We start from the raw sequence: 21,442 nt of genomic DNA on the forward strand, positions 1-21,442 counted from the left end.
TTTGTCTAGAACGCATTTTGATGATGTAATAATGAATTGTAACAGCAAATTCCAAATGCAAGCTTCATATGTAAATGATCAATTCCAAGCAATGTTGACATACCGAAAAAACAGTAGTCTTATGCGAGTAATTATTGCTTGATGCCCCCATTGCTGGTGAGCTTCCAGAGTAAACGGTTCATATTATTGATTACCAAACAGTTTTTGGAGCTGCATAATCATTTATGGTAATCATCTCTTCCCTACAATTTCGAAGTTTGCGCTGCACCCGATCATATAGCTAGCTGTATAGCAAATCAGCAATCTGTTCTGCTAGGTCAGTAGCTTTCAAATCAAAAAAGGTGTGGTTCAAAACACCCGGACACGGGTGCACAATAGCTGCGCAAATGTAATTCCAGCCATAAACGTCATGCGTTTCAAATCGCAAGATACAGAAATAAACTGCGTTTTACACCTGCATTTTGAGCTGCATGTCATTAATGTTAGCAGTCAATATCTACTTGGGATATCTTGTCACAGTGTCCATTCTCTGGAGTTCAATCCCATAAGTATTGAAGGTCGTGCGATTTGTTACAGCTATCTTCAGTCATATAGCCAGTAGCACCACTGAGTCTATATAATTATGACCCACTCAAACTAGGCCTATCTGAAATATGAAAATGATCAATGACATCACCAGGTAGCCTATTATTGTGACAAAGATGCGTCCGTAGTAGATTGATAGATGATATTTTATACGGATAATATTGACTTAGGTTGGCTACTCTGTTTTTGTCCAGGCAAAACCAGATAATATTGAACAAGCTCTTGCTCGTCACTTATGTGTAGCACTATATGTGCGACCACCTTTGCGCGCCAATGCTGATGACTGGTCATTGGTCAACAGTAAAGACGTCCTACTTTTTAGTTCTGAAGCACAGATTAGATGTTTTTGACACAATAACTAGCACATGAATGCGACATCTGTACCAGTGGTGTAAAGTACTCAATTAAAAATACTTTAAAGTACTACTTAAGTCGTTTATTTGGGTATGTGTACTTTACTTTACTATTTATATTTTTGACTACTTTTACTTCACTACATTCCTAAAGAAAAGTATGTACTTTTTACTCCATATATTTTCCCTGACACCCAAAAGTACACATTACATTTTAATTGCTTAGTAGGACAGGAAAATGGTCTAATTCACACACTTATCTGGCCAACCCTACTGCCTCTGATCTGGCGGACTCACTAAACACATGCTTCATTTGTAAATTATGTCTAAGTGTTGGAGCATGCCCCTGGCTATCCATAAATACATAAAAAACAAGAATGCTTAATATAAGGAATTTGAACGGACTTTTACTTTTTACTTTTGATACTTAAGTATATCTAAAACCAAATACTTTTAGACTTTTACTCAAGCAGGATTTTACTGGGTGACTTTCCCTTTTACTTGAATCATTTTCTATTAAGATATCTTTACTTTCACAAAAAATATAATTGGGTACTTTTTCCACCACTGATCTGTGTCACAAAATGAGTTACAAAAGTTACAAAACCTGGCTAGATAATTTCAAGTCACCAGTCACAAGTCAAAGTCAAGTCTTGATGCTCCAAGTCAAGTCTCAAGTTATTTTATTTGTGACTTGAGTCAAAGTCATGTGACTGGAGTCCACACCTCTGGGAGAAAATCTAACCACAACAACACAGTACCAGATCAACAATATCTGTACCAGCTGGTATACAAACTTATAGAAATATCACATCAGCATGTTCCAGCTACAACTGCAGCTGCTAAAAAATACATAGGATCACACTAGTTAGGTGTGTTTTCCTTTGCCTCTGCGATCTCCATTTGAGAAATGTAAGGCGCTGTAAAGTACTCCTTCCTCCCCTCCCTGTTAAAAATGAAAATAGCATAGGTTTGTGTATTCTACTATTACAGTACATTTTTAAACATATATACAAAATCCAAGGCCTTTGCATTTAACTGTTAAATAGACCTAGCCATTAGCTAGAATACAAAACCTTATTGATGTGGACCGAGCCTAGTTTTTGGACAGTACAGTTTAACATTGTGATCAATTAACAAGATCAATGATCAATTTACCAGTAATGTGTTTGCTTGTCCTGTTGTTTTCTGTGCTGCTATGCATATGCACATTGTCTGTTTGTATTGTAATTTCATTTGTTTTAAATGAGCTGCCCAGGCAGGGACTGCAGTTACAAGTTCGTCGGCTGGCTAAAACTGGCACTTTTACAATAATGTTGATTAATGTACACTGTCCCTGTAAAACTACATTTAGTAAAGTAAAGGTAAATACCTACATACCTGCACATCGTCGTTGCGTCGCTGATCTATTTTCTGTCTCTCCTGTTCATTGTTTCCTGTGGGTACAAAGATGTGATTCAACAATTTTCATACATTTTCATTTCTGTCAAACAACTGATATACTGTATTATTCAGTGGGGCCGGAACTATTGACACCCTTGATAAAGATGAACAACATTTACTGAATCAAATAAATAATTCAAATATTGAACAACAAAAACTAACCCTAATACAATTGTTCAGGGAAAGAGATGTTGTTGATTTTTCTTTTTTTTACCTTTCAAAAAATGCTTTAGGAGTTGGAGAACACATTGAGAGGGATCTTAGACCATTCCTCCATACAGAATCCTTTATGGAGAGAATCCTTTATTGATATCCTTTGACTGCACTTATGGACTGCGCTTATGGACTGCACTCTTCAGATCCAAAAATGTATTTTGTAGCCAGTTAACTATTTCTTTGTGGATTTTGATGTGTGCTTGAAGATCCACTTGCAGCCAAATTTCAGCCTCCTGGTAGAGGCAACTAGGTTTTTGGCTAAAATGTCTAGGTACTGGGTAAAGTTCATGATGTTGTTGACCCTAAAAAGAGCCCCAGGACTAATGGAAGCAAAATTGCCCCATAACATCAAAGATCCACCACTATATTTTACAGTAGGTATGGGGTTATATTCTGCTCATGCATTCTTATTTTGATGCCAAACCCACCACTGGTGTTTGTGGCCAAAAGAGCTCTATTTTCATGTCATCGAACAAATGTAAACGCCTGAAGTTTTCTAAACAGTATTGGGACTTAGATTGGAACCGGTGGTTTGGTCAGATGACATGAAAATAGAGCTCTTTGCCCACGCACACCAGTGGTGGGTTTGGTGTCAAAATGAGAATGCATAAGCAGAAAAGCACCCCATAGCTACTGTAAAATATTATGGTGGATCTTTGATGTTATGGGGCACACATGAAAATCCACAAAAACTGTTAATTGGCCACAAAATCAACATTTTGCAATGGCCATCTCAGTTTCTGGACTTGAAACCCTTTGAAAACTTGGTATGAATTAAAGAGGGCAGTCCATAAGCGCAGAAAAAGGATATCAAGGGTCTGGAAGGATTCTGTATGGAGGAATGGTCTAAGATCCCTCCCAATGTGTTCTCCAACTCATAAACCATTTTAGAAAAAGGCTCAATGCCGTTATTCTCGCAAGGTGAGTCATTGAAAGGTAGTGAAAATATGGGTGTCAATAATTTTGATCCCTACCTTTTTGAGAGAGCAAAAAATTACTGAGCAAATGGTATTAGCATAAAATAATATCATTTCCCAATTTTTTTTTGCATACTGTACAATATATCTCAGTATTTGAATTATTCATTTTATTTAGTTTATCTTTATCAAGGGTATCAATAATTTCGGAACCGACTGTATATATGAATAATATTGGTGTTAGGGTATAGTAGTAAAGTAAACTTATAGTTATATTGATTAACCAGTTAACAACAAAAAAACTATTTTTACATATTTGGTTAAAAAATATCTAAATAATACATAAAGGTTGTTTGAAGTTTTGAGAATGATTTTTTGCCTTTTCTGTGAAAAATACAGGTACAAATAAAGGTGAGCAGAGCAGCTACAGCAGCACTGAGAGAACACAAAATGCCCGTCAGCACCCAGCATTGCCCAGAAGACTCATCCAGTTTCTCTGTGTAAATGCAACACAACATTCACAATATTCATGCCTTTGTCTATAATTGAGAGAAGCAAACATGAAACCATAATGGGATGCTGAAGAAAACATACCTTCATCACTTTTAGATGCAACACTGGCATTCTTAAATGTAAGAACGTAACCAAAGACGCCCCCCCCCAACTCCTGAGGTACAATAGTAAAGAGCTAGCAAAGACCCAGTCATGTTGCAGATGATCAGACTAATGGAGCTGTTGTCTTCAAATTTTATGGTGAATCCAGAGGTACTGCCTCGATAGAATTTGTTTAGAACATCCTTTTGCCTTGATTGATGTCTTTGGGCTGAGATGATGATGAAGGGAAGCTTGTTGCTCTGTTGTCCATACCACACTGTCTGGTTCTTGTGCTTTACGCTGCAGGACAGAGTGACATTATCCCCAGGTTTGACGACTCTGGTCATAGTTTGAACGGAGGAATCCTGTGGCCTGGAGGACACTGTAGAGACTGGGAGAGAACAGTTATGATAGAGCCTACTGAAAAAAACTCTCAAAAGCCATTTTTTATATCATTGTTTTCAGGTTAGGCCTCTAACATCAAAACAACTCTAAATCTCACATATTTTTGGTAACAATTTACTAAACGCAGACAGGCCTAATGTGGTCATTATACCTTGTAAAATGTGTTATAAGTACCTATAATGTACTATTATATTGTAATAATCCTGAATAAATAACAACTATGTTCAGTTCATTGGATAATTGCCACATACTGTCAGGACCCGGTTACGAACCTGGGTCTCCGGAGTGAGAAACAGTCACTTAACCAACTGAGCCACGAATAGTCAGCAGAACCCAGAAGATGAGGCAGACACAGCAGTACTTAAGACGGTGTATTTAATAAAGTAAAAAAGGAGAAGTCCTTCAATACAAAAATGGTAAATCCAAAAGGTGGTAGGAATAGCACAAAAAAACCTAAAGAGATACTCAAAAACAGAATTCCACAAGAGCATCCACCGGAATCGACAAGAATACACAGAACACTAGGGCTGGGTGCTAACATACAAACACAGAGCACAGAACTGAGGGAAACTAAGGGTTTAAATACAATCAGGGAAAACGAGGCACAGGTGCAAATAATAATGGGGAACAAGGGAAAAAACATAAGGTCAAAAAGCACAATGGGGGCATCTAGTGACCAAAACCCGGAACAACCCAACAATAAAGTCCAATGAGATATGGGACCAGGGTCTGTGGGGAACAGGTAAAGGGTGAAGGAGTCCTTGAGGGCGGAGGTGAGAAGATTTGCCCTGGCAGCACACGGGACAGGCATTGACGAAAGTGGCAACGTCTTCTCTTATGGTAGGCCACCAGAACTTACGCTGGATGAACTCCAAGGTGCGACCTACGCCCGGGTGACAGGTGAGGCGAGAGGAGTGCCCCCACAGAAGGACCTGAGTCCTCACTGCCTTGGGGACAAACAACCGATTGGCAGGACCTCCTTTCGGGTCCGGTTCGCTAGCTTGAGCACGTCTCACGGTATCCTCAACTTGCCACGAGATCGGAGCCACAATCTTAGCAGCAGGAAGGACAGGCATGTCCGTGTCATCTCGAATGGCAGGAGCGTAGACTCGGGACAGGGCATCCGGTTTGAGATTCTTCGACCCGGGCCGATAGGTGAGGATAAACTGGAATCGATTGAAGAAAAGAGACCATCTAGCTTGTCTAGAGTTCAACCGCTTCGCCTGCTGGATATACTCCAGATTTTTGTGGTCCGTAAGCACTTGAAACGGGTGAGAAGCCCCCTCGAGCCAGTGTCTCCATTCCTTCAATGCCATCTTAACCGCTAGGAGTTCACGATCCCCACATCGTAGTTCCTCTCAGTCGGGGTAAGCCGGTGTGAGAAGAAAGCGCACGGATGAAGCTTCTTGTCTTCACCCCTCTGAGACAGGACAGCTCCAACACCAACCTCTGATGCGTCTACCTCCACCACAAATGGTTCATCCGTAGTTGGTAGTATCAGGATGGGAGCAGAGAACGCGCTGCTTGAGTCCTTGGAAGGCCGTCTCAGCTTCTCTTCCCCACAAAAACCTTGCATTGCAACCCTTGGTTAAAGCTGAGAGAGGGGCTGCCACCAAGCTGAAGTTCTTGATGAACTTGCGGTAAAAGTTTGTGAAGCCCAGGAAACGCTGAACTTCCTTAACGGATTTGGGGGTGGGCCAATCCGCTACCGCCCCTACCTTCCTGGGGTCCATTTGGACTCGACCGGGTTCCACTACAAATCCCAGGAATTGTACTCGGGATGAATGTAATTCACATTTTTCCGGCTTAACGTACAGATGGCTGTCCGGGAGGCGTTTGAGTACTTGTCTGACATGCTTAGTGTGTTCTTGAAGGGAGCTCGAAAAGATGAGGATGTCATCCAAGTAAACGAACACAAATATGTTAAGCATATCCCTAAGCACATCGTTTATGAGCGCTTGGAACACCGCTGGGGCGTTGGTCAGGCCGAAGGGCATCACCAAGTATTCATAGTGACCAGTAGGCGTGTTGAAAGCGGTCTTCCACTCGTCACCAGGTCTGATCCGCACAAGATGGTATGCGTTCCGCAGGTCAAGCTTAGTGAAAACAACTGCTTCCTGGAGCAGCTCGAAGGCTGTGGCCATAAGGGGTAGCGGGTAACGGTTACGGGCGGTTATGGCATTGAGTCCCCGGTAGTCGATGCAAGGACGTAATCCACCGTCTTTCTTGGCCACAAAGAAAAACCCTGCTCCCGCCGGGGAGGTGGATGGACGCATGAGGCCTGCTTCCAGAGCGTCCTTGATGTAGGTATCCATAGCAGCTCGTTCGGGTGGAGATAGGGAAAAGATCCGACCCCTGGGGGGCAAGTGCCCGGAAACAGGTCGATGGGGCAATCGTAAGGTCTATGGGGTGGTAGCATGGTGGCCCTCTGTTTGCTAAACACCAGTTTGAGGTCATGGTAACACTCGGGAACTCGGGTCAGGTCGATGGATTCTAAAGACTCGGGAGTAGAACTCGGGGAATTCTGGAAAATACAAGTAGCTTGGCACGTAGGACCCCACTGCTTGATAGTGCCCACAGACCAGTCGATGTGAGGGTTATGGCTGTGAAGCCAGGGGTATCCAAGGACGAGAGGGAACTCGGAACAGGAGATCAAATGAAAGTTCATCAATTCCTGGTGTTGTGAAACTGAAAGTCGCAAGGAGGTAGTGACATGAGTGACAAGTCCAGATCCCAAAGGGCTTCCATCCAATGTAGTGACCCTCATGGGTTCACTTAGAGGTTCAGAGGGAACGCCATTCTCCTTCGCCCAGACACCATCCATGAAGTTACCTGCGGCTCCAGAGTCTACCAAGGCTTGAAGGTGAAGCTTGTGGTTGTCCCAGGAGAGGGTGACTGGAATGAGCAGACGGGAGTTGGACGGATGGGAGGAGGTTATGTTTCCCGTTACAGTTCCCCCCGGTCTGTACGGGACAGAGCGTTTCCCTGGAGCCCGGGACACGTGGAACGGAAATGGCCCGGTTTGCCGCAATATAGACAGCGTCGCTCCCTCATCCGGCGGTCTCTCTCAGCCTGGGAGATGCGTCCAATCTGCATGGGTTCCGATGGAGCCAGCGAGGATAAAGGTGGGGACTCGGAGCTGGGACTGATAGGGGCTAGAGGTCTACGGTTGAGTTCTCTCTCTCTCAGACGCTGGTCAATGCGTGAGGCCAACTTGATCAGGGACTCGAGATTGTCCGGTGGTTCCCGAGTGGCCAGTTCATCTTGGATAGTGTCGGAAAGGCCTTTCAGAAAGCACACCGTGAGCGCCTCGTTGTTCCAGCCACTTGCTGCTGCCACCGTGCGGAACTGGATGGCATAGTCCGTCACGCTGCGCCAACCTTGGTGGAGAGTCAGGAGCTGTTTGGCTGAGTCAGAATCACTGCTTGGGCCTTGAAACACTCGTTTGAATTCCTCAGCAAAGGCAGAGTAGCTGGCACAGCAGGAACTATGGGCATCCCACACAGCAGTAGCCCAGGCCAGGGCTTTTTCCGACAGCAGGGTGATGATATAAGCGATCTTAGACCGGTCGGTGGGAAACGACGAGGGTTGTAGCTCAAAGGAGAGAGAACATTGGGTGAGAAACCCTTTACAAGCACTTGGATCACCTGAGAACCGTTGGGGAGGTGGAAGACGAGGTTCAGCCAGGGGGTTAACTGCCATGGGTACGTGAATCTGAGGTACTGGGACGGGAACTGTTGCCGGGGTAAGACGATCAGATATTTGCTTAATGGAAGTCAGCGTCTCCGACAGAAGATGAGAATGTCTAGCCATTAACCTCTTGAAACTCCCCATCCCGGATCCGGGATCGTGACTAAAGCCTCAGGCTCATTAGCATAACGCAACGTTAACGATTTCTGAAAATCGCAAATAAAATGAAAATAATGCGTCTGCTCTCAAGTTTAGCCTTTTCTTAACAACACTGTCATCTCAGATTTTCAAAATATGCTTTTGAACCATAGAAATGGACTAATTTGTGTAAGAGTATGCAAAGCTAGCTTAGCATTTTGAGTAGCATTTAGCACGCAACATTTTCACAAAAACCAGATAACCAAATAAATAAAATAATTTACCTTTGAAGAGCTTCGGATGTTTTCAATGAGGAAACTCCCAGTTACATACCAAATGCGCAGTTTTTCCTGAAAGCGTCTGTGTGTAGGAGAAATCGTTCCGTTTTGTACATCGCGTCTGGCTACCGAAACGAACCGAAAATTCAGTCACCTACAACGTCAAACTTTTTCAGAATTAACTCCATAATATCGACCGAAACATGGCAAACGTTGTTTGGAATCAATCCTCAAGGTGTTTTTTCACATATCTCTTCAATGATATATCGTTCGTGGAAGCTTGCATTCTTCTCTAAATTCCATGGAAAAATACTTGCAGCTGACTTTTGCGCACCAATTTCGGCGCAGGACACCGGGCGGACACCTGGTAAATGTGGTCTCTTATGGTCATTCTTCCAATGATATGCCTACAAATACGTCACAATGCTGCAGACACCCTGGGGAAACGACAGAAAGGGCAGACTTACTCCTCTCGCATTCACAGCCATATAAGGAGACAATGGAAAACAGAGCCTCAAAAATCCTGCTCATTTCCTGGATGCCGTCTCATCTTGGTTTTGCCTGAAGCTCACGTTCTAGGGCACGCACAGAAAATATCTTGGTAGTTCTGGACACGTCAGAGTGTTTTCTTTCGAAAGCTATCAATTATATGCATAGTCGAGCATCTTTTTGTGACAAAATACCTTGTTTAAAACGGGAACGTTTTTCATCCAAAAATGAAATAGCGCCCCCATAGCATCAAGAGGTTAAGGCCTCTTGCTGAACCAGGGCAGCTTCGTGGCGTTGGACAGTCTCCTGGTGGTGGGACAGCATGGCAAAAAGGTCCTGGGAACTGGCTGCCTCTGGGTTCATTTTTGGCTCTGTGTTTCTGTCAGGACCCGGTTACGAACCTGGGTCTCCGGAGTGAGAAACAGTCACTTAAACAACTGAGCCACGAATAGTCAGCAGAACCCAGAAGATGAGGCAGACACAGCAGTACTTAATACGGTGTATTTAATAAAGTAAAAAAGGAGAAGTCCTTCAATACAAAAATGGTAAATCCAAAAGGTGGTAGGAATAGCACAAAAAAACCTAAAGAGATACTCAAAAACAAAAACAGAATTCCACAAGAGCATCCACCGGAATCGACAAGAATACACAGAACACTAGGGTAGGGTGCTAACATACAAACACAGAGCACAGAACTGAGGGAAACTAAGGGTTTAAATACAATCAGGAGAAACGAGGCACAGGTGCAAATAATAATGGGGAACAAGGGAAAAACATAAGGTCAAAAAGCACAATGGGGGCATCTAGTGACCAAAACCCGGAACAACCCTGGCCAAATCCTGACACATACAAATGCATGATAAGATAAGACATTATAAGGGTTTATACATGCTGATACCAAGTAATAAAGAATTAGGTCAATACAGGATTAGGATTATAGCCGTGTAGATAGGCAGGGTACTTACAATGTAGGACAATCAGGACAATGAATATTCTCCCCATATTTACAGATGTTAACTGTGAGGTGAGTGAGACACTTGCGTTTTCTACCCAAGGGTCTTTCATTATGGTTACCATACATGGACAGATACACAGAGCAGCTAAGTTATTGGTTCACTGTCAGAAATGCCCCCTCCTCTTTTACGCCCCACCTGATTATGAGTAGATTCGTACAAAAAGCAAATGCCAACCACCAAAGTCTTACGTTTTTCTAATGAACCCAGCCAAACCAACCAAGATCACTGGACGTACTCCATAATTGACGCTGATGGCATAGCTGAAATATGTAAGTGTGCCATGTTTTAGAACACCCTTGTGGACATACCAATTTAAAAATAATGGTATTATACCTTTTACTGAATTACTTTTCAGCAAGAACCCCTCCAAAGAGCATCTTCTAAATTATTTTCTGCCTCACAAAAGCAGCCATCCTGCCATCCCACCACCGGCTGTACCATTTAGATAGTGACATGGTGCTTAGACAGATGATAAACAATACATTTGTTAGATCATTGTAGCTAAAGTATTAACTCTCTGTGTCACTAACTAAGACCATGTCACGTTTTTACCCCTCAGTCAGTTGCAGTGCTCATAATAGGTCAAATAATGGTAAAACAGTGACCTCTATCAGTGTTTTTTGGTTTTGCACAGATGTTTCATTGCAATACAGGGTAAAGCATCAAATCAAACTTTATTTGTCACTTGCGCAGAACACAACAAGAGTAGACCTTACCGTGAAATGCTTACTTACAAGCCCTTAACCAAAAGTGCAGCTCAAGAAGAGTTAAGAAAATATTTACCAAATAAACTAAAGTAAAAAATTATAAAAAGTAACACAATAACGAGGCTATATACATGGGGTACCGGTACTGAGTCAGTGCGCGGGGGTACAGGTTAGTCAAGGTAATTTGTACATGTATGTAGAGGTGAAGTGACTATGCATAGATAATAAACAGCGAGTAGCAGCAGTGTACAAAACAAATGGAGGGTGGGGGTCAATGTAATAGTCTGGTGGTCATTTGATCAGCAGACTTATGGCTTGGGGGTAGAAGCTGTTCAGGAGCCTTTTGGTCCTAGACTTGGCGCTCCGGTACCTCTTGCCGTGCGGTAGCAGAGAAAACTGTCTATGAGTTGGGTGACTGGAGTCTCTGACAATTTTATGGATTTTCCTCTGACACTGCCTATTATATAGGTCCTGGATTGCAGGAAGCTTGGCCCCAGTAATGTATTGGGCCGTACGCACTACCCTCTGTAACGCCTTACGGTCAGATGCCGAGCAGTTGCCATACCAGGCGGTGATGCAACCGGTCAGGATGCTCTCGATGGTGCAGCTGTAGATGTTAATGGGGGCCTGTTCGGCCCGCCTTTTCCTGTAGTACATGATCAGCTCCTTTGTTTTGCTCACATTGAGGGAGAGGTTGTTGTCCTGGCACCACACTGCCAGTTCTCTGACCTCCTCCCTATAGGCTGTCTCATCGTTGTCGGTGATCAGGCCTAGCACTGTTGTGTCGTCAGCAAACTTAATGATGGTGTTGGAGTTGTATTTGGCCACACAGTCGTGGGTGAACAGGGAGTACAGGAGGGGACAAAGTACACACCCCTGAGGGCGCCCAATGTTGAGGATCAGCATGACAGACGTGTTATTGCCAGGATCCAGTTGCAGAGGGAGGTGTTTAGTCCCATGGTCCTTATCTTAGTGATGAGCTTCGTGGGCACTATGGTGTTGAATGCTGCGCTGCAGTCAATGAACAGCATCCTCACATAGGTGATCCTTTTGTCCAGGTGGGAAAGGGCAGTGTGGAGTGCAATCTGTGGATCTGTTGGGGCGGTATGCAAATTGGCGTGGGTCTAAGGTATCCGGGAGGATGCTGTTGATGTGAGCCATAACCAGCCTTTCAAAGCACTTCTTGGCTACCAACGTGAGTGCTACGGGGCAGTAATCATTTAGGCAGGTTACCTTCGCTTCCTTGGGCACAGGTACTATGGTGGTCTGCTTGAAACATGTAGGTATTACAGACTCAGTCAGGGAGAGGATGAAAATGTCAGTGAAGACACTTGCCAGTTGGTCCGCGCATGCTTTGAGTACACGTCCTGCTAATCCATCTGGCCCCGCGGCTTTGTGAATGTTGACCTGTTTAAAGGTTTTGTTCACATCGGCTACCGAGAGCATTATCACACAGTCATCCAGATCAGCTGGTGCTCCCGTGCATGATTCAGTGTTGCTTGCCACGAAGCGAGCATAAAAGGCATTGTGCTTGTCTGGTAGGCTCGCGTCACTGGGCAGCTCGCGTCCGGGTATGCCTTTGTAGTCCGTTGTAGTTTTCAAGCCCTACCACATCCAATGAGCATCACAGCCCCGGTGTAGTAGGATTCAATCTTAATCCTGCATTGACGCTTAGCTTGTTTGATGATTCATCTGAGGGCATGGATTTCTTATAGGCGTCTGGATTAGTGTCCCACTACTTGAAAGCGGCAGCTCTAGCCTTTAGCTCGATACGGATGTTGCCTGTAATCCATGGCTTCTGGTTGGGATATGGTCACTATGGGGACGACATCATCGATGCACTTATTGATGAAGCCGATGACTAAGTGGGTATTTTCCTCAATGCCATTGGATGAATCCCTGAACATATTCACATATTCACATACTCGGTGAAACATAAGATATTACAGTTTTTAATGTCTCGTTGGTCTGATAATCGTAAATCATCAATTTTATTTTCCAATGATTGCATGTTAGCAAGTAGAATTGATGGCAGTGGGTGTTCACTCGCTCGCCTATGGATTCTCAAAAAGCAGCCTAATCTGCGTCCTTTTTTCCTCTGCCTTTTCTTCACCCAAATGACGGGGATCTGGGCCTGTTCCCAGGAGAGCAGTGTATCTTTCTCATCGGACTCATTAAAGGAATAAGGTTCTTCCAGTTCATGGTGAGTAATCCCCGTTCTGATGTCCAGAAGTTGCTTCGGTAAGAGATGGTAGCAGAAACATTATGCACAAAATCAGTAAAAAAATAAGTTGCAAACAACGCAAAAAAAAAAAAAAAATAGCACAATTGTTTACAGGCTTGGAAAACGTCAGCTATCCACTTCAGTGCCATCTTATCCCAACATTGAAGTGGACATTTACAGTGCATTCGGAAAGTATTCAGACCCCTTGACTTTTTTCACATTTTGTTACATTACAGCCTTATTATAAATTTTATTAAATCCTTTTTTCCTCATCAATCTACACACAATACCCCATAATTTCATTTTTGAAAAATGTATAAAAAATAAAAAGTTAAATACTGCATTTACATAAGTATTCAGACCCTTTATTTGGAACTTTGTTGAAGCACCTTTGGCAGCGATTACAGCCTGGAGTCCTCTTGGATATGACGTTACAAGCTCAGCAAACGTGTATTTGGGAAGTTTCTCCCATTCATCTCTGCATATCCTCTCAAGTTCTGTCAGGTTGTATGAGGAGCATCACTGTACAGTTTTTTCAGGTCTCTCTGGAGATGTTCGATCGGGTTCAAGTTCGGAATCTGGCTGGGCAACTCAAGGACATTCAGAGACTTGTCCTGTTGGAAGGTAAAACCTTCCTGAGGTCCTGAGCGCTCGGAGAGCAGGTTTTCATCAAGGATCTATCTGTACTTTGCTCCATTCATCTTTCCCTCGATCCTGACTAATCCTGACTCCCACAGCATCCCCACAGCATGATGCTGCCACCACCATACTTCACCGTAGGGATGGTGCAAGGTTACTCCAGGCGTGACGCTTGGAATTCAGGCATTCGATCTTGATTTCATCAGACCAGAGAATCTTATTTCTCATGGTCTGAGAGTCCTTTAGGTGTCTTTTTGCAAATTCCAAGCAGTCTGTCATGAGCCTTTTACTGCCTCGTGATGTCACCAGGCAGAACAAAAGTCAATCCTGCCAAAACAAAAAATTCATGCAGGTTTTTTGAACAGCTCTTACACTAAAAGAGCATTATTATAATTTTCAATTTCACAGTATTATTCCAACCTAATAGTGTGGAAATATATATAAAGCACAGGGAAATCACATTTTTGACTGAACTGGGCCTTTAATTGAAAGCACAGTGCACAATTTAACATATAGCATCATTGACTACCATGACATAGGACACTTAAATAGGTCAGAAATATTGATTTCAACATGAATCTGTTAGTCCAGACCCCCCTTCCTACTCGTACTCAACCTCGTCAACCTGCACAGCAGGCACCACAGGGTTAGTTATGATTTCAACAGGGTGGCAAGTGACTGTAGTGTTAGTTGTCTCAGTTACACAGTCAATGATGTTGGTAGAACCAACTCTGTGGCAATACTACCCCAGCCTAACCCAAGAAATGACAAACGCTAACAAAGTAGCCATTCAAGTCTTTGACTTTGCACAGCATTGAATGACAAGTAACTTACTTTACAATGGGCCAAACTTTCACACAATCTCCCTCTCAAATCGGATCAATACATCAATACACAGCAAACACCCAATATGACAAGAGATCGATAATCAGCCAGCGAACAGAGCACGCCCGGTTTAAGTGTGCCAATCCAATAGATTATTAGCATCAACATCAATCTGCTGTACCATGTGACCGAGTCTACTGTTTTTGTCTACTAAATAACCTTGAGAATGACAGTGGCGAGATGTACCAGTGGGCCTAGGCTGCGCCAATAGCCTGCTCAGGAGACCTATTAACCTCAGGGAAACAGGCTACTAGAACTACAACAAACAGGCCATTAGAACTACAGGGAGTTGATACAGATAGTTCTCACAACCAGGCAGTCATACACAGTCAGGGCTGCGTTTAGTACCAAAAAAAACATACTTAAATGGAAATGGTGCCGTACTGAACGACCAGTTGAAAAACTAGGTGTTGGGTTGTGGTTTGGGAAATGCTGCCAGCATAGTTGCTCGCTCTTTAAATACGTAATTGAATGAGTTTATTTTGCATGGCCCGCTGCCCCCAGGTGGGTAAAGTTTTCACTGTAGGTGTAACAATCTTCTTCATCTGAGGAACAGGAAAGATCGGACCAAAACGCTGCTTGGTAAGTGTCCATGTTAATTTAATATCACTGAACGCGAAATACAATTTTATGTATTATATACATTATATGAATGATCCACACAGTAATCCGATCTAAGGCTTTGTGTCCTTGTTCCCCTACAGATGTGGTCAAGTTTTCATCCACCTGACATTTTGTAAGGGGTTTGATGTCCTCACAACTGTCCAGGAGAATGCTACATCTCCCAACTCAAGCCAGCCACATGGTGTTATGGCTATGATGTAGCTTTGAAATATTCAGTTTCTTTCTCAAACATGTTAGCTCAACAGATATCACTTTTAATAAGACTGTCTCAGTACATATATTTGACAGGTTTTTGTACCGTGTCAAAACAAATGTTTTATTTTTGCATGGCCCCTCAGATTTGTAACATATCATATGATGTGTTCTACCACATTGGTTGACCTGTTTGTGTGACCTTTTATAAGAAGGCAGAGCTTTAGCCCATATACCTACATTTCATTGCTGTCTTTGGATTCTGATGAAACAATGAAAACGTGTTTCATCGAGGGGCATGAGGTCAATTACCCCTAAACAAAAGGATAATGGATTGTTCATCAAATATTCGGTCTCTAGGGCCTCCCGGGTGGCACAGTGGTTAAGAGCGCTGTACTGCAGCGCCAGCTGTGCCACTAGAGACTCTGGGTTTGTGCCCAGGCTCTGTCGTAACCGGCCGCGTCTGGGAGGTCTGTGGGGTGACACACAATTGGCCTAGCGTTGTCCGGGTTAGGGAGGGCTTGGTCGGTAGGGATATCCTTGTCTCATTGCGCACCAGCGACTCCTGTGGCGGGCCGGGTGCAGTGCACGCCAACCAAGGTTGACAGTTGCACAGTGTTTCCTCCAACACATTGGTGCGGCTGGCTTCTGGGTTGTGCGCTGTGTTATGAATCAGTGCGGCTTGGTTAGGTTGTGTATCGGAGGACGCATGACTTTCAACCTTCATCTCTCCCGAGCCCATATGGGAGTTGTAGCGATGTGACAAGATAGTAGCTACTAAACAATTGGATACCACAAAATTGGGGAGAAAAGGGGGTAACATTTTTTAAAGAAAAAAATATATATATATTCGGTCTCTGTAGCCTAAACTAATCAAGATTGGGATGGAGGGGTTTTGGCGGTGTACCTCTGGGTTGCCAGATGTACATACCCACAAGGCATGCACAAGTGTTTCATATACTGTTCCTTGGATACGGGATAAGCTGTAGTTCTGTTTACACATACGTTCACCGACACACAACTTATCTATTTTTTACTTAACACTTATTTTTTTCTTAAAACTGCATTGTTGGTTAAAGGCTTGTAAGTAAGCATTTCATTACAGTGTAAGATTTCATTTGAACTGTCTGGCCAATGGGAAGCCATTTAGAGTTCAGACGTTATAGCCCATTCATAACTTCACTATCAATTTAGAGAATAGAAGCATGAGACTTGAGCAAGAATCCGTTAGATAACTTAGGAGGTGATAACATCGTATGCGAGAATGGTGTGTTTATCTCAAAAACCTTGGGCTTTCAAAAGCATGTGTTCCCATGGGTCACATAAGTGTGAAACAACCCAGTGACGGAAGACTTTCTCCTGAATAACTCTGTGAATCAACATAACGAGGGGGAGGAGGGGTGTTGCCCCCTGACCCCCTCCACCTCCCCAGCATCTCCTTCTCTTCCTCTCACCCCGGCTCAGGCCTATCTAGCTCTTCTCACTCTGTTGAAAGGCAGAGTTGGCATTCAGAGGGGTAGTCTGAGAGCTGGATGAATGACTCAGTGTTTCGGGGGGCATGAATGCAATGTGTAGCCCCTGACAGACAGGCGCGTTCATTCACACACCCAGCTTTCCCCTTCCACCGCACCTCCCTCTGTCCCCCTGCCATGAATACTAGCCTGTGCTCACACATACACAGGGACAAACTAGTGGGGACTAAGAAAATACTCCACCATCCCACTTTCTCTGCCCCCCCCCCCCACACATACATTCTCTCTCCCCTTCTGTTTATTTATTTTTAATCAATTTTCATGAAGTTGTTTAATTTCTCACCCCCTCTCCCTTGTTGCTTCATTAGCCTATTTCTATCCTCTTATTTGCATTTCTAGTTAGAGGGGGGTTTAGTGGCTTTTGGGGAGTGGCGTGGGGGGTGGGAATTGAGGCAGGGGAATGGTGGGGGGCTTTGAATCCTAGAACTGACAACTCATTACAGTGTATTATGTTTAATCTGCATTGAATGAGAAGTGAGGGGGGAGATAAAAGGTTATTTTCTCTGAGAGAGGAAGATTGAATGGCAGAGCGAAATCCTCTGTTAGAATGACGAGTGTGTGCTGGGGGTTTTGTGTTCTGTGTGTGGTCTTGAATGATATGCATGGGGTGTCCGTAAATTGAGGCATTTCTATACTCCTCAAACAAGATAGAGGAAATGACATCACTTCAGACTGACCAAAGACGACAATATTGTAATATAGAGCCACAAGGACATGGTAAATATACTAAAAAGACACATTTTAGTACAGAAAAGTAAAATTAAATTGTGAGAACGTAGTTTACTGTATTCTTACATGTTTGGTCCAGTAACACTTGGTGGCGAAATGATGGCAAAATCTGGATTGAAATATTTACCTTGTTAGGTATAGGTTGTTGATCCCTCTTCCAATTTGTAAGTCGCTCTGGATAAGAGCGTCTGCTAAATGACTTAAATGTAAATGTTAAATGTAATAAAGCACAGGCATTCAAACCATAATTACTCTCTCAGTAGAGCCATTGCATTGCAAATCTAGGCCTAGCTTCAATCAGATCAAGCATTAACCTGCAATAGCAGACACCCGCATAGCGGATGTTTTGGCAGCACAATCATTATCATGTAGAAAGCCATAACGCCGTAAGCGTCTTTCTTTTCCCCAACGCAATTAAAACCAAAACCATGTTTTAAACCAAAACCACGCTCTCCATGTCCGGAAGTGAATATGACATAGCGCAAAATTTCAGTCACTGATTAATAACATTTGCAGTTTTATTTCAAGATTGAAAAATATAATAACATAATGTCGTGGACCGAGCTAGCCAATATTATCCCTTATTAACGCTCAAAGACAGATTCAATGGCTGTAGCATAGTGTATTCGACTGAATGATTAGCTAATAACTATTTTAGAAATTTGGAATAAGCATATGCTTTTACCTGATAATAGACTACTAATGATAATATAACAACTTCAGATACCGAATCTAGTAATGTTAAGAAGCTAGGGGACACTATTTTTATTTTGGAAAAATAACGTTCCCAAAGTAAACGGCCTATTTCTCAGGACCAGATGCTAAAATATGCATATAATTGACAGCTTAGGATAGAAAACACTCTAACATTTCCAAGACTGTAAAAATATTGTCTGTGAGTATGACAGAACTGATATTGCAGGCGAAAGCCTGAGTAAAATCCAATCAGGAAGTGACTCTTATTTTGAAACCCCTGTCTTTCTATGCATCCCTATTGCCCATTGAAAGGGATATCAACCAGATTCCTTTTTCTGTGGCTCCCCTAAGGTGTCTACAGCCTTTAGACGTAGTTTCAGGCCTTTATTTTGAAGAATGAGCGTAAAAGTCCACATTGCGTAAGTGGTCAATTGTTGGCTCTCAGTGTGATTTTTGCGCAAAAGGTAGCCATTTCTCCTCCCGGGCCTAGTGAAAAGCCAACTGTCCCGGTTGATATATTATCGAAAAGATATATGAAAAACACCTTGAGGGTTGATTATAAAAAACGTTTGCCATGTTTCTGTCGATATTATGGATATAATTTGGAATTTTTGTCTGCATTGTTGTGACCACTATTTCCGGTGGATTCCTGTGCATAACGCATCAAACTAATGGAGGTATTTGGATATAAAAAAATATCTTTATGGAACAAAAGGAACATTTGCTGTCTAACTGGGAGTCTCGTGAGTGAAAACATCCGAAGATCATCAAAGGTAAATTATTAATTTGATTGCTTTTCTGATTTTAGTGACGAAGTTACCTGCCGTTAGGTGTACATAATGTTTTGTTAGTATATCGATAAACGTACTCAAACGCTTGTATTGTTTTCACTGTAAAGCATCATTTCAAAATCTGAGACGACAGGGTGATTAACAAAAGGCAACAAAAAAAAGCTGTGTTTCGCTATATTTCACTTGTGATTTCATGAATATGAATATTTTCTAGTAAGATTATTTGAACGTAGCGCTATGCTATTTAGCGTAGTTGATGACAATTATCCCGGATCCGGGATGGGTGGTTCCTAAGTAGCCTAGGTTAACTTAGCTGGCCTTCAATTGAGGGAATTCAGCAGTCTGAGACATTTTTACAACTCATTCAAACTCTGAAAATAAATACAAGGGCAAATGTTACCAAACATGATAATAGGCCTGCATTACGGTAGGCAGCTAATTGTTAAATTACACTTTCCATCCTTTCCTTGGAAGGTCACTGTGAGTGAGACAACGTTAGTTAGCCAATGGGAGTGTAGTAGAACGCTACTCTGAATAACGGGACGTGGTTTTAGCTTAACTGCATTGGGAAAAGGAAAGATGCAGAAAGACACACCCACTCCTCTCTGGTTAGAGGTTCAGAATGAGAAAGGGTAGGCCATATACAAATAATTACGCTCAAATAGAAAAATCATTAGATAATAATACTGAGGATTTACTATATCAAGGGCAAAAAGGTGGTGTAGATATTGCCATGGGGCAGAGAGCAAAATGTGCAGTTTTATAATGCTATTCTACACATTTAGTCATAAATCTGAGATAACATTTGGCCATTTAAAAGCTATTTTCCTGCAATGCTACAAATTTTCCCATGAGGTAGATAATTTAAAAAAAATGTTTTATAGATTATGCTATTCTTCACATTTTTCCTTGAGGATGAGAGAAAATGTTGCAGTTTTAAAGCCAATTTCCTGCTATTCTGCACAAGTAACTCCAGTGAAAATCAAACTTTGTGGCCAAATCATAAATATGAGAGAAAAAACACTTGCTATTTCATCACAGAGGATGATGTCATCCTCCTGAGGAGGAGAAGCTGGTCAATCAGCGGTCTAGTCTTATTAATATTTTGAATGACCTGTATAAGCCTACACCATTCTGATGTTGGGGTACGCCCACACCATTCCAACACAGAAAGTCTGCTTTTAAAAGAATTCATAAATAAACAAATTGGAAGGAAAACTATTTCACTCATAGTGTAATTAATTATTGGTCCTATTTCATAGAAATCTGGAATGACTGGACAGATACTTTAGGCTACAGAAGTGCCATTTCTTACTGATCTCTACAGATTCTGTCCAAAAACAAATCCTGTTTAATTATGTCAATACATACTGGAGGAGTTACTTGCTAGCTACAAGTGGCTAGCTTAGCTAACGAACTAGCTACATCGATCGCGGCGTGCATGACCAGAAAGACACATCGATGAACCCCCAAAGGCACACCCCATTTCTATTTTAAATATTTAGAAAGAGGAGTTGGACCGTTTTTCGTCGATTGTCGATTGTTAAAGCTGCAACTTTTTGGGCGACCTACCAAATTCACATATAAATGTGTGTTATAGATCTGCCATTCTCATTGAAAGCAAGTCTAAGAAGCAGTAGATATTTTCTATGTGCACTATTTCTATGCTTTTTGCATATTTTACTTTCAGTTTTGTACACCAGCTTCTGAAAATGCATTATTTTTGGTTATGGAAAACATATTACACAGCGGTTTAGATGGTACAATTGTGACGACCCTCCCACTCTGTCTGCCAAATTCTTTCTCTTTGCCCTTGTTTTCTTTAATAGGATGTTGGTGGGCAGAGCTGGGAGTGGGGTTGTCAGTGAAATGGGACACACCTGGGTTCGGGTGTGTCCCAGGATAAATGCACCTCTTACCCATTCACTGAGGAGACTCTCTCCATGCAGACACAGATTTTGGTTGTGGCATTTTTGTGGCTGTTTGCGTTGGTACCTTTCAACACCCGTCATTATCACATTTATGCACGCAACCACTCACTTACACTACTGATTACTGACTACACACACCATTGTTAAATATATTTAGTTTACTTTAGTTAATAAATGTATTTTGTTAATCCTTATCTCCATGTTGTCTCCCTTTTTGTTACGCACTTTGAGCCAGTTCCTGACACAATGATTTTCTACACTACATTTGCTCGTTTTATCACATGAACTGAAATTAAACAAACTATTATACTTTTAGCAAGGCAATTGAAATGCATTCCAGGTGACTACCCCATGAAGATGGTTGAGAG

Source organism: Oncorhynchus masou, chromosome 5 (assembly GCF_036934945.1).
Source record: "Oncorhynchus masou masou isolate Uvic2021 chromosome 5, UVic_Omas_1.1, whole genome shotgun sequence".
In the NCBI taxonomy this organism is placed as follows: Eukaryota; Metazoa; Chordata; class Actinopteri; order Salmoniformes; family Salmonidae; genus Oncorhynchus; species Oncorhynchus masou.